Below are 15,437 nucleotides of genomic sequence, written 5' to 3' on the forward strand. Positions count from 1 at the left end.
ATTTATGGCTAGAAACCAAATATGAGTGAGTACATCCCATGTTCCTCTTTTTGGGTCTGGCTTACCTCACGCAGGATAGTGTTTTCTATTTCCGTCCATTTGTATGCAAAATCCAAGAAGTCATTGTTTTTTACTGCTGAGTAGTACTCTAATATGTATACATTCCAAACTTTCTTCATCCATTCTTCCACAAAACATTCAGGAAACATGGTTTCTCTCCTTTTTAAGTTACCTCCTATGGCTGTGCTTTGACACTCTACCAAGAGCGTGGAGCTGGAGATGGCACCTTGAGTCTGGGCTATGGTATATAATTTGGCCTGACCCACAAGAGCCCTGGCCACCTGGAGGGATGTAGAATTAGAGCAGAATTCCTCAAAGAATTCCTGAGCCAGGCAGAAAACTGGGGTGGTGGTAGAGGGTGCAGAAAAGATCTGAAAACAGTAGCCATCGAGTGACCACAAAGGAATAAATAACCTGGAGACTCCAGAAAACCAGTCTGTCATCTAGGCTTGCCAAAGTAAGGCCTGCAAACCTCATGGAAGCAGACAGAATTCCTTTTGTACAAGCACCCTCACATCTCCCATTTCAAGGGAACAGAAGCTCCTTCATTCACTGCATAGACACTGGAACCCTCACCCCCAGATGTTAGACTCTGCTCTCCCCGTCCCCCTGTGGGCAAACTGTCCCAGAGGGCAATTCCCGTGCCCCCACCATCCCTGGGCGGCACCCTGCTGACTCAGGCTGGCCTGGCTTAGTGGGGAGGGCCTGGGTGGGAAGAGGCACGGCATAGGGCCAGAGGGGTGCGGTGGCGGGTGAGTCATCATGGATCCGGCGCGGTGGCGCCGCCTGGCCCCGGCGGCCGTGGGAGCGCTTGCACACAGCCAATGTGAGCTTGCCACCAGGCCCGCGCCGCCACGCCCGCCCCCCCAGTGGCCCGCTGCATCCGGTTCCCAGGTCCCCCCTCCCCGACCCTAGCGACGTGCAGATTCCACGACCTCTGCCTCCCCAGGGAAGCTCTGGGCTCAGGAGGTGAGGTGGGGGCAGTTTCTGTAGATCATTCCTGCCACGCCACCGGCTTGTTAGGGCCGTCCCACATCCGTAGGAGGCGCATATAGTGGGGAGGGGGCTCTGGGTTCTTACTGCGCCCCTCCAGGCTCTTCCCAGGTAGCGACATGGGGATGCCCAGTGCCTTCTCAAAGGATACAGACTCCCTTGTTTGCTGTGGGGTTGAACCCTGGCACTTCCTGTTGCGGTCTCATGGCCAAAGTTCTTTCTTCCGGGTCAGTCACAGCACCGACTACTTTCTGCTTCAGAAGAGCACCACACTAGGAAGGTCATAATCCTAAGACTTTGGTGACCCCAGCTGTTTGCCGATCTTTTGGGCCTTGGCATCAGCACAATGCAGCTGCAAAGAAACCCAGACAAGTTCAGAAGGCAGGCCTGGATTGCCATCTACCGTGTACAAGTCCAGGAGGACCAGCCGGAAGTCCTTTTCTTAGGATAGTGTGCTATGGAGATAGAAAGTGTCTAGGAATTGACAAATCCTCAAGAAATGGTAGGTTTGCTTCTCTGTCACACAGATACAGCCCCAGAAACACACAGGGACGGATACAGCCCCAGAAACACACAGGGCCTTCGTCTACTCAGAACCTTAGACGTGGATACATGTTCAGATACACACTAACACAAGTGTATTTGTGCCCATCTACAGACACAACTACCCCCTCCCCCCCCAAACCAGGAAAGCAGCAACCCCCACAGGAACCATAAAATCAGGTTTTACTGTCCAGGGTGTGATGGGAACCAGCAGGCAGCTGGGCGGGGCAGGAGGCCTCCGCGTCAGGGCGGTGCCTGTTCTGGGCAGCTCCCACTCAGCCCCAGGGTCAGGACGCCTTCATTTTCTAACACACCCTCCTCTGTCCCCAATACCAGTCACCCCATCTTTTTTTCCACTGTTGCCTAAAATCAGACCACACCCTCTTGCAACAACTGAGCCGTAAGGTACACCCCTCCCCCCAATCTATACCCTACTGGCAGGGCCTGAAGGCTTTCTGAGTAGGTTTGCTGGTCTACAGAGGTGTTTCTTCCCGGCCAGTCCTGGGTTGCAGGGTTTGGCTCTGAGCACTTGGCTGCTCAGCTCTCTTCAGCTCTCAGGAGACAGAGAGAATTTTGGGCCCCGCATGCACGGTTCCCGGGTGGAGGCTCTGCCTTGTGGTCCCTGTCCCCAGCCTTGGAGCTGCAGGAATCTGAAGATTGTTCTTTAGAGCACACACACACACAGACACACACACACACAGACACACACACACAGACACACACAGACACAGACACACACAGAGACACACACAGAGACACACACACACAGACACACAGAGACACACACACAGAGACACACACATAGACACACACACAGACACACACACAGACACACACACAGACACACACACACAGACACACACACACACACACACACACAGACACACAGAGAGAGACAGAGAGAGAGAGAGAGAGAGCTCGAGAGCGCGAGCACTAGGAAGAAGCCCCATGCCTGGGCCTGGATTGATCCGGCTCTGCTGAGAACTCAGGCCACGAAGGCCTGGCCTTCCAGTTAGCATTTCACTATTGTGCTCATCTCGCTTCTCCGCTGAGCACCCATGTCTGTCTGACCTGCGCCCACCTCACCGAATTTAGACCTACAAGGATGAGCCCCACGTCTGATGTCACACAGTGACTCTTAGGAGTCGGGCTGTGATTCAGAGCAGGTTTCCTATCCTTGTGGCTAGAAAAGTCCTGAATGTGTCTGCTCTCTCCCAGTGCCTGGCCGTTTTTCTGTGAGTAGATCTGTGGTCTGACTCCTGCCAGGGTCTGGGAGGGAGGTGAGGTCCAGAAGGACTCAGGCCTTGCTCTCTACACTTGATGGGGGAACGGATGTCAGGTCCCCGATACCAGGTGACAGGACACACAGGTCCTAGGAAGTTTGGTAAGAGTCACCCTGGAAAAGGGTTTTGAGGGAGAGGTGACAAGCCAAAGGGTGCCTAGTCTGCATGGCTAGGGGTCTTGAAGAAGGGGACAATGCTTGTCTGTCCCCTCCACAGAGAACCCCACTGCTTCCAACCCTCTGGGGTTGGCCAGGAGGAACCAGATGACTTTTTGCTTAGAAAGCTGGATAAAGGCGAAAGGAACAGATGGAGCTCAGAAGCTTTTTTCGTGCCTGGCCTTTGATGTCTTATCAGCAGGGTAACCTTCAGGACTGGACACTGGTTATTTTCCAGGCCTGAACTCCTGGAGGTCTGGGACACGGAGATCACTCCACTCTCCAGCTCTCAAACTTCTCAGACAAGCCCTCCCAGCCTCTGCATCCTTTCCCCTCCTACCGAAGGGTCTATGGAGGGCTAAGAAGGCTTTTTTCCCCCCAATATTTGGGCCCTCAGCAGGCCCTTTTCTCTTTTGCCTTCAGATTTTCTACCCCCCCCCCCTTTTGTCCCTAGGGCTTGGATGAGCCAGAAGGGTGGGGCTCCCAGTTGGCAAGACTCGATTTTGCTGGCTGGGAGTTTTTCAGGGCACTAATTAAGAGGAACCACCCAGAGAGAATGACTTCACTTGTTCACGCACACACCCTTCTGCCCTGCCCTCTCCAGTGTCCCCATTCACACGCCAGCCGGGGCTCAGGCAGGCAAGGGTGCAGGTGGAGGAGCCCACGGCAAAGGCAGATCCTCTGTGTATGTCAACAAGCCAAGTGCAGGCGCAGAGCATTTTTGGCATTTCCTCCCCTCCTAGTCCAGTATTGCTGTGGCTGCATTTCTCTGGGTGTTTCCTTCCCACCTGAACTGCAGAGGCAGAAACTGACTCTGGGTGGGAAAGAAGAGGGAGTCCTCCCAGGTCACACGGGCCCCACCCCCATCCTTTGCCGCTGTGAGGAGCTCTTCCCCTCCTGGGCTTCTGTCTCATCTGTCCGGCTTTCTCCCCTGTGGGATGGGCCTCACCGGCGGGAACTTTGTAGGGTCTCCGTGTTCTGCCATGGGAGGATCTCTCCCCAATACTTTCTTATCCTCTCTGCTCCCTAAACTCTTCCCAAGGTGGAGCCACAAATCTTTCCACTCTGGTCCTCTGGGTGGCCACGTGAGCCTAAGGTGGACTCTGGCACCCATGTTGGATACTTAATGATGGCGCTTATAGCCCAACGTTCCCATATACTCTTGCGCTCCTTTTTGGTAAGACCATGCTGACTCACTTGGTCTTGGTTACTTAGTGGAGGGGAGAAATGTAAACTTCTGGGCTGACTCAGAATCTACTGGGATCCTTGGTACGAGGCAGAGTTACAGTCTGGGAGTGCGGAGAGGGGAGGAGCCAGGCTCACTTTTCTCAATCTCCCTGCATTCTAGAATTGTCCTGTAGGAGTCGCCCTAAGCTAGCTTTCCACGGACGGCTGAAGCCCATAGCTTCTTCAGACTTTGGGTCATATCTCCGACCCTCTGTCCCCCAATTTGAACTCTTTCCTTCTTCCCGGGTCCTCCAGCTATCAGGAGTCCAGGAAATGGCATAAAGGCAGGGACAGAGAATTTGGGCTCTGTAGTGACAGGAGAGACAGATGTTGGTGACTAGAAAGAGCACAAGCAATTGATATGCAAACGAGAATGGCTGGACCGCCCTGGCTAGCACCTGCCAGTCTGCTCATGCAGGCATCCTCTTCCTAGCCCTGGGTGGAGAGAGGTGCCCGACTCTTCCCTTACAGTGCAGGCTAAATGCTCAATACCTCCCTTAATCGGCACCGTAACTCAGGCAGGGGCTATTGTCCTCATTTTACATCTGGCTCCTATAAATGCTTCTGTTTTCTCCAGCAGAGGCAAATTTGGTACTAATACAGCAAGCGACACTTTTCTTCCCTCAGGGTCTTCCTGAGAGACTAAGAAAGAGGCTCTGGTCTCTGGTGAAAAGGTATTGAGAACCCCCAAAACACTGCAAGAAGGGGAGAACGGGGACACCATTTTCCCATCTGTCTGAACCTCCTGGACCTCCTCTCACGGCTTACGGACTCCATCATCTCATGGATACATACGCTCACCTGTTCAACCTCTAGCTCTTGCTGCGTCAGTGACATTTTTTTTATTTTTATTTTATTTATTTATTTTTTGTGGCAAGGGAGAAACAGGGAGGGGATGTTGACTGGAATTTTCCTATCTAACTCATCACTGACTTGTCTTTAAGAAGCCTGGGGGCTGCAGGTGACATTCGAAATGATCCCTGTCCATGGAGGAAGAAAGGCATGGTGGATGTTGACATTGCTTTTTCCTTCCAGCTGGATGGGAATCTTCTCCTTAGTGCACTCTGCTCTAGCGTGGCCTCAGTGAGGAGCCCATCTTCAGCCCCTTAATCCCATCCTAGCGTTCCCCATTTACCGGCTTCTGCTATTTCTTCTGCCATGCCTACCCAGGCCCTCCTTCCCTCCACCACTCCTTTGGCCACTGAATCCCTTGGAGGTCCCCCAGCCTCTCTGTTTCTGGGGACAGGGAGTTTGACAAACAGAACCTGGTACATTCTTGGACTGGAATTCATGGATGTCAGGATGATACCTAGTGCTTGGGTCTCTAAGGGCCCTAGACTCCTGCTCGGGAGTAGCTGTGGGGAGGAAGGCCCAGGCTTAGGGGGCAGAGACATTGCAGCTTGACTTGAACTGAGGGGTTTAGGCAAAGACCTGCAGTTCCATCCTCTTTGCACTGCGTTGCACAAGCTCCCACGCCCACCCTCCCCATGGAGGTGACCCGATCTCAGCCTCCTCACCTCTCTCCTCTATTCACGCATGTCCCTTTCTCTCTGAGGTCATTATGTGTCCCTCTGATCAGCGGCCACCTACCCTAGGCATTTCATCTGCTGTGAGCATGTCTATCTCTTTGGGCTCCCCTCACCCCTAGAGCGGGGAGAAGAGCAGGGGTGTTGATGCCAGTCAGAGAGCAGACAGACACAGGATTTGAAAGAGGCATTACAGACAACTATAAACTCCAGTTCTGCCACCTTTGGTTGTGCGATCTAGGATGAGTTCTTTAGGTTGGCTGAGCCTTAGTTTTCTCAGCTATAAAATGAGGCTAGCCAGTGTTGTCACATGGCAGAAACTAGTTTTCTCATTAAATGGTGATCTTCGTGCATGGTATCAACCACAAGCGGTGACTTCCTGGAAGAGAGGCCATGAAGGAAGCACCCCCTAACCAGCCCCCCTGTCCTCTGAGTGCCCTTCCTCCTTGAGAGCCCCTCCCTTAGTCCTTTCCTGATTTTGTTTCTGGAGAGATATGGGTGGAGCAGAGCTCTGGCCCTGAAAGGAGATGGTCTTGGGCTCTGAAGAGCCCTGCAGGTGGCCCATGGCAGGGAGTGCGCCTGAGCAGGCAGTTTGAGAGGCTTTCCCTGTCTTGAGGGGGTTGAAGTTCTCAGTTAGCTCTTCAGAGGAACAGGGGTGGAGAAATGACACCAGCCTACAGGTCTGACCCAGAGGGAGCATTCCATGCAGCCTGGCTTTGGTCTCTTTCCAGTTTCGATCAGAAGGAGGTGTGAGGCGGGCGGGGTGGAGCTGGCTTTTCTTTAGAAAACCTCAAAGCTTAGGAAGAGAAAAAAGTCAAGCCAGAGTCTGTCTGTCCTACAGCACCGGACAGTGCTGTCAGCAACGAAGCCCCCATGCCAAGTGCTGTATGTCTGGGATACGTGGGGACATGGGCGTTCACATGCAACCTCAGCTACCGGCTCTAACACATTCATAGCACCTGGCTCTGGCATGCTGCATCCCTCTCACACTCCTGACTACCCTTTCATTTGTGCTCTTGTGAACACACACAGGCAGTTCTACCTGGTCATACATGATCTCTTTTGCATGTTCACACTCATGCCTTGCTACTCCCAAGCTCTGTCAGAGCAGGAATCAACTCAGGAAGGCCAGTATCCAGGGCAGGCCTGGAAGGTGAGAGGGCCAGGGGCGTTTGATGTTAATCCTGACAAAGGCAACAGCTGATGCCCGCCTTTGGTTCGGACAGCGCTCCTACGAGAAGTAGGAGTTCTTATTCCCTGATCATAGATGGGGAGCTTAGGGAGACTAAGTCTCTTTTCTGAGATCCCACATTCACTCCTCCTCAGCCCACGGGAACCTGTTTCCCTGATCTTACCTAGCTCTTTCTTTGACTCAGGCTTCAGCTTCCCAACTAAGTTTTGTGACTTTTCTGGGGACCATCTGTGACATTTAAGTCCTGAAAAAGGCTGCGAATCACCAGCTCTCGGAGGCTCCTCCGTAGTAGATGATTTATTCCAGCATCGGGCACCCCGCACCCAGGAGGTGGTGGTGAGAAGAGACTTCTGGGAAAACTTGTTCCCGGGGTAGCCTTCCTTTAGGTTCCCAGTACAGTTCAGGCTGCAGGAATCTGGGCCACCTGCAGGGGGAGTCGAGTGTGGGAGAATCTTGCTCCTGTCCTGAATGCTGGGAATGAGTCTGTCCTGTGAAAGCCTGGGCACTGTCTGGGACCAGGTCTGGACTTTGCTACATTGCTCCCTCCGCTGGCTCCCTCGTGTGTGTATGTGTGTGTGAAGCTGTGTAAGAGAACACTCAGCCGTGCACAGATGGGGAAGCCTGTTGGAATATCTGTGTATTGTGTGGTCTCACTATAAAAACACATATTTGCCGGGTGGTGGTGGAGCACGCCTTTAATTCCAGCACTTGGGAGGCAAAGGCAGGCGGATGTCCATGAGTTTGAGGCCAGTCTGGTCTACAGAAGCTAGTTCCAGGACAGGCTCCAAAGCTACAGAGAAACCCTGTCTTGAAAAACCAAAGCAAACCAAACTAAAACAAACCATATAGACAGTTATAAATGATGCTTCCTCTGCACGGGACGTGGTGCTACTCTTGACGTATGAATATACAGATATGCACACATGTAAACACAGGTCACAGACATGATTGTAACACGTAAGACCAATGCTGGCTATCTTTCCTTTTCTCTTTTTCTCTTCTTTTCCTTATTTACATCCAGGGTCTGGAACATGCGGGGTAAGCACTCTACTACTGAGCTGTGGCCTCAGCCCAGGCCTGGATTCCCAGTTGCTGTGTTCAGTGCTGGAACAGCATCTGGCCTGCAGTGAGGATAAAGACAACAGGCTGTGAGTCAAGGATGCTGGCAGGCAGTTGTGTGCCTGGAAGGCTGTGCCTCATGTTCTAGTGGCTTCCAGGGGACCAAAGTTTTGAACGAGTTTTGATTTAATTTTCCTAACATTATTTAAAAGTTTATTAAATTTATTTATTTACATATGTTTTATGTATGTGTGTGGGCATCTACATGTGGAGGCCAGAGGATAACTTAAGGAAGTCAGGTCTCACCCTCTGCCATGGGTCCTGCGGTCGAACTCGGGTCTTCAGGCTTGACGGCAAGCTTCTTCCCCAATGAATCATGTCTCCTGCCCTGTGTTCTTTCAAGAGTTATTTTATTGTCTGCTGTTTAAAAATGTCAACAATAGGCTTGTATTATTTGTATCTAGGACAGGAAGTACCTGAGGCTTAGATACCCCATCCACATTTGAACTGACATGTCTAGATTTTAAAAGTCAGGCACTGGGTGGGATCTTCCTGTCCCTTCAGTTCCTCCACCAACTTCACCCTTCAGCAGTCCTGTCACCACCCCTGCCCACAAGCTTAAAGATGGTTTAGCCCCTGGAGCTTTCATGGCACTGTAGCAGGCAAGGTCATGCAGCAATGGGCTAGCTACTCAGGAGCTGGGAGAGAGCCTGGGCAGTACAGGCTGGGCGGGCAAGCGAGCAAGCAAAGGCCTCCAAGACTGCAAGGAACCAGGCTAATGTTGCAGCAGGAAGGATTGAGGTTGGACAGGAGAGCTTCCTGACTGCGTAGAAGGCGGTGTCAGCTGGTGAGCTCCTAGCACTGTCCCCACTGCTGCTGGAACAGTAGGTCATTCTTCCCTAGGTCACTGCGTCTGAAGCACCCAACACAGCGCTTAGGTTTGAGGTGGTGGGTGACAGTGTGATGAGATACAGGCGTGGAGGGTCCCTTCTGGGTGACTCTACCTCAGTCAGGCTCCAAACTACGGATGAAGGAGTGCCGGCCTATTAAGTGCTTGTCTGAATCTTGCTATGTGACCTTAGGTAGTTGATTCCCTCTCTGGGTCTCCTTTTGCTTTGCAATGAAACAAGGGTGCTGTGTAGGATCATCCGATGGGTCTCCCTGCTCCGCCATTTCCACCAGCACAAGCTGGGCTCTCTGTATGTGTTTGCTGCCAGATCCTCTTTAGTTATATGCCATTTTGGTCCATATTCCCCAACACCAGATTCTGGGTGGTTGCCCCAGTCCCGAGGTCTTCCTCTGAACATGCTGCCTGTGCCTTGACCTCATGCAGATGGGACTCAGCTCAGGGTGACTGGAGGAAGAGGTCATGTTTTTCCTTTGGGGAACTGAGTGGGTTAGGGGTTAGTTAAGAAATTAAGGTTATTTCAGGCCGGGCAGTGGTGGCGCATGCCTTTAATCCCAGCACTCGGGAGGCAGAGGCAAGTGGATATCTGTGAGTTTGAGGCCAACCTGGTCTACAAGAGCTAGTTCTAGGACAGGCTCCAAAGCCACAGAGAAATCTTGTCTTGAAACACCAAAAATAAAAAAATAAAAAATAAAAAAATTTAAGGTTATTTCCTAATTTCAGGGCAGTTTGGGAGAGATGCCTCAGCCTCTGTCCTCTCCAAACCTCTCTCTCTTGCCTTGTTTTCTCTGTCTCTGTTTCTCTCTCTCTCTCTCTCTCTCTGTTTCTCTCTCTCTCTCTCTGTTTCTCTCTCTCTCTCTCTCTCTCTCTCTCTCTCTCTCTCTCTCTGAGACTGAGTCTCATTCTGTAGTCCTAACTTACCTGGACCTCATTATGTAGACCAAGCTGGTCTTGAACTCACAGAGATCTGCTTGCCTCTGTCTCCTAAGTGCCAGGATCAAAGGCATGCGCCACCACACCAGGCTTTACTGAAACTTATTTTTAAACTTTTTATTTTTGAGACAGACTCATATAGCCCAGGCTGCCCTCAAACTATGTAGCTGAGGATGACCTTGTCTCCACCTCCACGGGGGGTTCCAGGTGTGTGGTACCATGTGTGGCGTGTGGTACTGTATGTGACATGTGGTACCATGTGTGGCATGTGGTACCATGTATGGTGTGTGGTACCGTATGTGGCGTGTGGTACCAAGTGTGGTGTGTGGTACCATGTGTGGCATGTGGTACCATGTGTGGTGTGTGGTACCAGGTGTGACATGTGGTACCGTGTGTGGCGTGTGGTACCATGTATAGCGTGTGGTACCATGTGTGGCATGTGGTACCAGGTGTGACATGTGGTACCATGTATAGTGTGTGGTACCATGTGTGGCGTGTGGTACCATGTGTGGCTGTGATATAATGTGTGGCTGTGGTATCATGTGTGGCGTGTGGTACCATTGTGGCATATGATACCATGTGTGGCGTGTGGTACCATGTGTGGCATGTGGTACCGTGTGTGGTGTGTGGTACCATGTGTGGCGTGTGGTACTGTATGTGGCGAGTGGTACCGTGTGTGGCGTGTGGTACCGTGTGTGGCTGTGGTATCATGTGTGGCTATGGTATCATGTGTGGCATGTGGTACCATGTGTGGCGTGTGGTACCATGCATGGCATGTGGTACCATGTGCAATGCTAGGGTCTGAACCAAAGACCTTGTGCTAGCCAGACCAACAGCGTACCAGAGCAGCTAACCCCTAGACCTTTACCCTAGACCTGACATCAAACACTGCTCTCATGTAGCTCAAGCTGACTTTGGGCCACAGTCTGTCTCTGTCTGTCAGCTGTCTGTGGCAGCTTCCTAAGTGTTGGGATCACAGGTGTGTGCCAGAACACTTGGCTCAGTTTGTATTTTCTAGGGTTTGTGTGTGTGTGTTTGTGTGTGTCGGAGAGTTTCCTAAGCTTCTCTGAGACAATGAATCGAGTAATAAATCCATTTACATCACAGTTCTAGGTTAACTTATCCATAGTGCTATTGTCCTCACTGGCTGCCAGGCCTTCTTCATTCTTCAGAGCTGGTGGAGACACTTAATGGGAGTCTGTTAGTGGACTGTGGGCTGCCTTGTGTAGTTTGAAAATCTCTCTCTCTCAGACTGTTCCTTGCAGACAGGGTAGAATCTGCCCCAACTTCATGGCAAGACAGGACCCTCTGCATGGCTCAAGGGGAAGGCTGGTGATCTGGTGGAACCTGGGATCTGTTCCATGGAGACATGGCACTCCCCTGGCCATCATGGCCACTTCCAGGTTCAGGAGCACTGGGGAGTTTTGCCCAGAAGCAGCCTGGCTGTCTTGGGAGCTGTGCCTGGTTATATGCCTCATAATATTTACTGGGCTAGAGTTGTTGCTAGCACCTGCAGCTCAACTGGCAGAACCAGACTGGGTCACCAGGGCGGTGCTGGGGGCTGGGCCACGGGCAAGTCTGGGCTCTCAGCTCAAGTCTTGTGGTCTGAGCACAGTTCCTTCTTTATCTCTCAGTGGCCACTAGGTTATGTCTAGGAACATGTGATGCCTCCCAGCCCGGGGGCAGTCACCCCCTCACCCCTTGTGTGTGTGTGTGTGTGTGTGTGTGTGTGTGTGTGCTGGAACAAACAGGAACACAAACTGTAGCCTCGTTTCCCACGTCTGTCTTCAGTGATATCACCACAATAGCCTGCAGTCAGCCACAGTGGGCACATTCACATAGCAAAGGCAACCATCCCTGAGGTTCCAGCTATAGGAGAAGCAGAGGCAGGAGTACTGAGATTCAGTGCCTGGACTTCTGAGTGAGCTCAAAGGCAAGTCTGGGCAGCTTAGGAAGACCTTGACTCAAAATAAAAGTGAAAAGGTGGGCTGAGGGCACAGCGTGGGTGCAACAGTATTTGCACAGCACCTGAGCCATTCCAGGTTGGCTTCCCAGACCTCAACAATCAAAACACAAAAAACAAAAAGGAAAAGAAGAGAGGGAAATGGCAAATGCTAGGAAGGAGCCATCTGTCCCCTCCCGGAGGGATGGAGAGCGAGGGGAACCAGGCTTGCAACTGGAGCTTACTTCTGCTGTGCTGCTGGGCCCCTTGAGGCCCCGGAGAGCAGCATCTTCTCCCTGGGCCTTCTTCCCCAGCCCTGACCTCAGGACACACACAGGCAGCCACACTGTGTCAGAGAAGGTGTCTGGGAAGTCTTTCTGAACTGAGTTCGGAAGATCCTTATCTTGGTTTCTTGGGGATCTTGGGCAACTGTTCTGGTTTTCTGTATCTGTAGAGAGGACCTTGTTTCCTCTGGAGCAGAGGATGAAGACATGGAAGAGGGTGACCCATGACATGTTTGCAAATGGGTAGTTATCAACCTAAACTTGGGTGTCAGCTCTCATCTCCACTGTCCCTCAGAACCCAAGACATTGGCCTACTTCCAAGAGGAGTTTTGCAAACCTCTTCTTGAAGCTTCCATCTCGGGAGTGCTCACCTTCTTGGTTTGGGGCCTTTCTCTGGCCAGGAAGGGACAGTGTAGACCTCAGAGTGGCTCCCTGGGGCATACCCATTCCTGGTTGCAATAAGCCCATTCCCCAAAGAGTGCCAGCATTCCCCTGTGGTAGCTCAGTGAGGAAAGCATGGCTCCCTGTCCTCAGTCCTGCAGGAGAGGAGCTGGGGCAGACAGGGCCAGCTGTGCTGCCCAGCCTAGGGCAGAGGAAGAGTGGGCTACTGTCTGTAATGTCACCAAGAGGATGTCATCACCAAGACTGCTAGAAATGGGGAAGCACAGCGCACGGTTCCAGGTCAGAGCCTGGGGTGACAGCCCCAGGAAGCTGGTTCCAGTTAGTCACCTGCTCTCAGTCAACTAAACAAACCAGTAACATTAAAAGCAGAAGCCGCGTTGACTGTGACCACACTGGGAAGAGGTACATGGGCCCCGTGACTCTTCTTCTAAACTGACTGCATCTCTGGGTCCTGGCACAGGGTTAGGTTTAAGAAGAGGACCAGAGCTCTTCATAGCCAGGCAGTGCTGGCCAGGGTGTGGTTACCACCTTCTGCCTGGACCTCACCTTGGGGAATCTTGGAATCCTCTGGTGCCCATGTAGGGGTAGCAACAACACAAATGTATGTTTTCTGAAGGAGACCACAGGACCACAGACAGATCTGTTACATATTAGTAATTAAGTCCCGTGTGCATATTAATTAAAAAATTAGAATAAATTCCTTTAAGTGAGGTTTGTAGGATGTAATTTTTTATAGTCTGGAGAGGAGAAAAGCAAACTGGCTTGAGTTCCATTCAAGGGGCTGGTGAGCTAGGGTAGACCAGTCGTCCCGGTATGTGGGAGGCAGAAGGAGAGGTGTCTGGAGTTCAAGGCTTGGCTACAAAACATATATACACACATATACACATACATACACATGCACATACACACATTCACACATACATTTACATATGCACACATACAAAAATTAACTTCCTTTTAATGACCCAGTAGTGCCCAAGATCCACATGGCGGGATAAGTTGGGGATGGCAGGAGACAACTGGAAAGAGAAGAGATCTGTGGGTGTGAGAAGGGAGCAAAAGAGGGAACGGGGGGCGACGTACCAGAATCCAGGAACGGGGGCGACATGACTAGAATCCGGGAACGGGGGCGACGTGACCAGAATCCATTATATACATGCAGGGAAGGGTCAGAAAGAGAGGTTAAGAGAGGATCATGCAGGCACCGCGTTTGGGGGCGCAGGGGGTGAAGAGCAAGCCCCTAGCCCGACAACAAAATGGAAAGTGGCTAGGATGATGAGGCTGGGCCTTTGTGTTCAGCACAGCCCAGCAGTGCAAACACACACAGGCACTGTGACCTCTTCCTCTGCCTCCCTTCCCCAGGGCAACTGTGAGAGATGGGGTTGGTTTGCTGTTGTTGTGTTGTTGTTGTTGTTTTCCCAGTCATCATGGATTTATTCAGCAAACATGGCTAGGCAACTACTGTGTGCCAAGCCCTGTGATGAGAATTTAGCTAAGAACAAAGCTCAGCCCCAGTTCCAGGATATTAAAGAGTCTAATGGAGAAACGGGCACTAGATAGATAATGAAACAAGTCTTTAAGCACAGTTAGGATATAAAGAGGAAAGAACGGAACATGGAAAAGGCCAGGTCATCCCTGGTTTTGCTGAACTGAGCGAGGAACACTGCATCTCAGAGCCTTTGTCCTTTCGTGTCCCCTTGCTAGATGGTGCCTCCCAGGATCACACAGCTTGCTCCCTTGCCACCTTCAGCGCAGTCTTGCAGAGAGGAAACCTACAGAATAAAGACACAGCGAGAACAATGAGTTTGCTAAAGACCACACAGCTGTGAGTAGCAGAGCCAGGAATCTGTTCCTGAGTAGCAGGGTCCCCAGGTCTTTGCTCCTCCCACCAAACAGTGCTGCTCTCAGGCCCCCAGTGATGTCAGTGTTGAAGGAGGAGACTTTAGCCAACAGAAGACCAGAGAGATAGGACTACCTAACCCAAGACCACACAGTATATCCAAAACTGAAATCCCATCTCAACACATACCCATTCTGTCAACACTCATGAAACACACGGCATGTTTGTGACACCGGGCTAGACCAGGTCAAGTAAAGATTAACAAAGGTCTCTGCCTTACAGGCCCTTGCAGTCTGGTGAAGGAAAGAGTGGGTGGGGACCCTGTGTAGAACTAGCATGTGCAATGGAATACAGAGTGTCACCGAAGCAAGTGTGGGCCAGAGGACAGGGCCTGGAGTCTTCCCTGAAGCAGCAGTATCAAAGGGTCCTGCTCCTTACCCAGCCCAGGAAACCCAGGTCCTCTCCGGGATCACAGATGCTCAGAGCAGAGGCAGGAGTGGAGACGGAACTGACCCCCACTTGGAAGCTGGAACACACTCACTCAGGCTCCCTGTCCCTCCGTGGCTGGTTTCTGTTTGAGGGAACCCAACAGGAAAGCCTCTCCATCCTACCTTCCCTTGAGCAACTCCCTCTACCCATCCTGGACAGTACAGCGACTTCCCCTTGACTCGGTCACCATGGAACCTTCCTCCGGGCTTTGACTTTTGCAGCTGAGAAATGAACCAAATTTTAACTTTGGCTATCCTAATTCTCCCAAGCAACCATCATTTGCATCTGCCTAGTGCCGTCATGTCCCTGCTTCAGTCACTGAGGACTTGTAGGGTGTTTACATGCCCATCTTGCTGCTGCTGCTGCTGCTACTGTTGTGTGTGTGCATGTATTTGTGTGAGTTTGTATATGTGTGTGTGAGTTTGTGTATGTATAAATGTATGTATTAGTGTGTGTATGTGTGAATGTGTGTGTGAGTATGTATATGTGAATTTGTATGTGTGAATTATGTATGTGTATATGTGTGAAGGTGTGTGTGAATGTGTGAGTATGTGTGTATGTGAATTTGTGTATGTGTGAATGTGTGTGTGAATGTATGTGTG

The sequence above is a fragment of the Microtus ochrogaster genome, chromosome 15 (assembly GCF_000317375.1).
Source record: "Microtus ochrogaster isolate Prairie Vole_2 chromosome 15, MicOch1.0, whole genome shotgun sequence".
In the NCBI taxonomy this organism is placed as follows: domain Eukaryota; kingdom Metazoa; phylum Chordata; class Mammalia; order Rodentia; family Cricetidae; genus Microtus; species Microtus ochrogaster.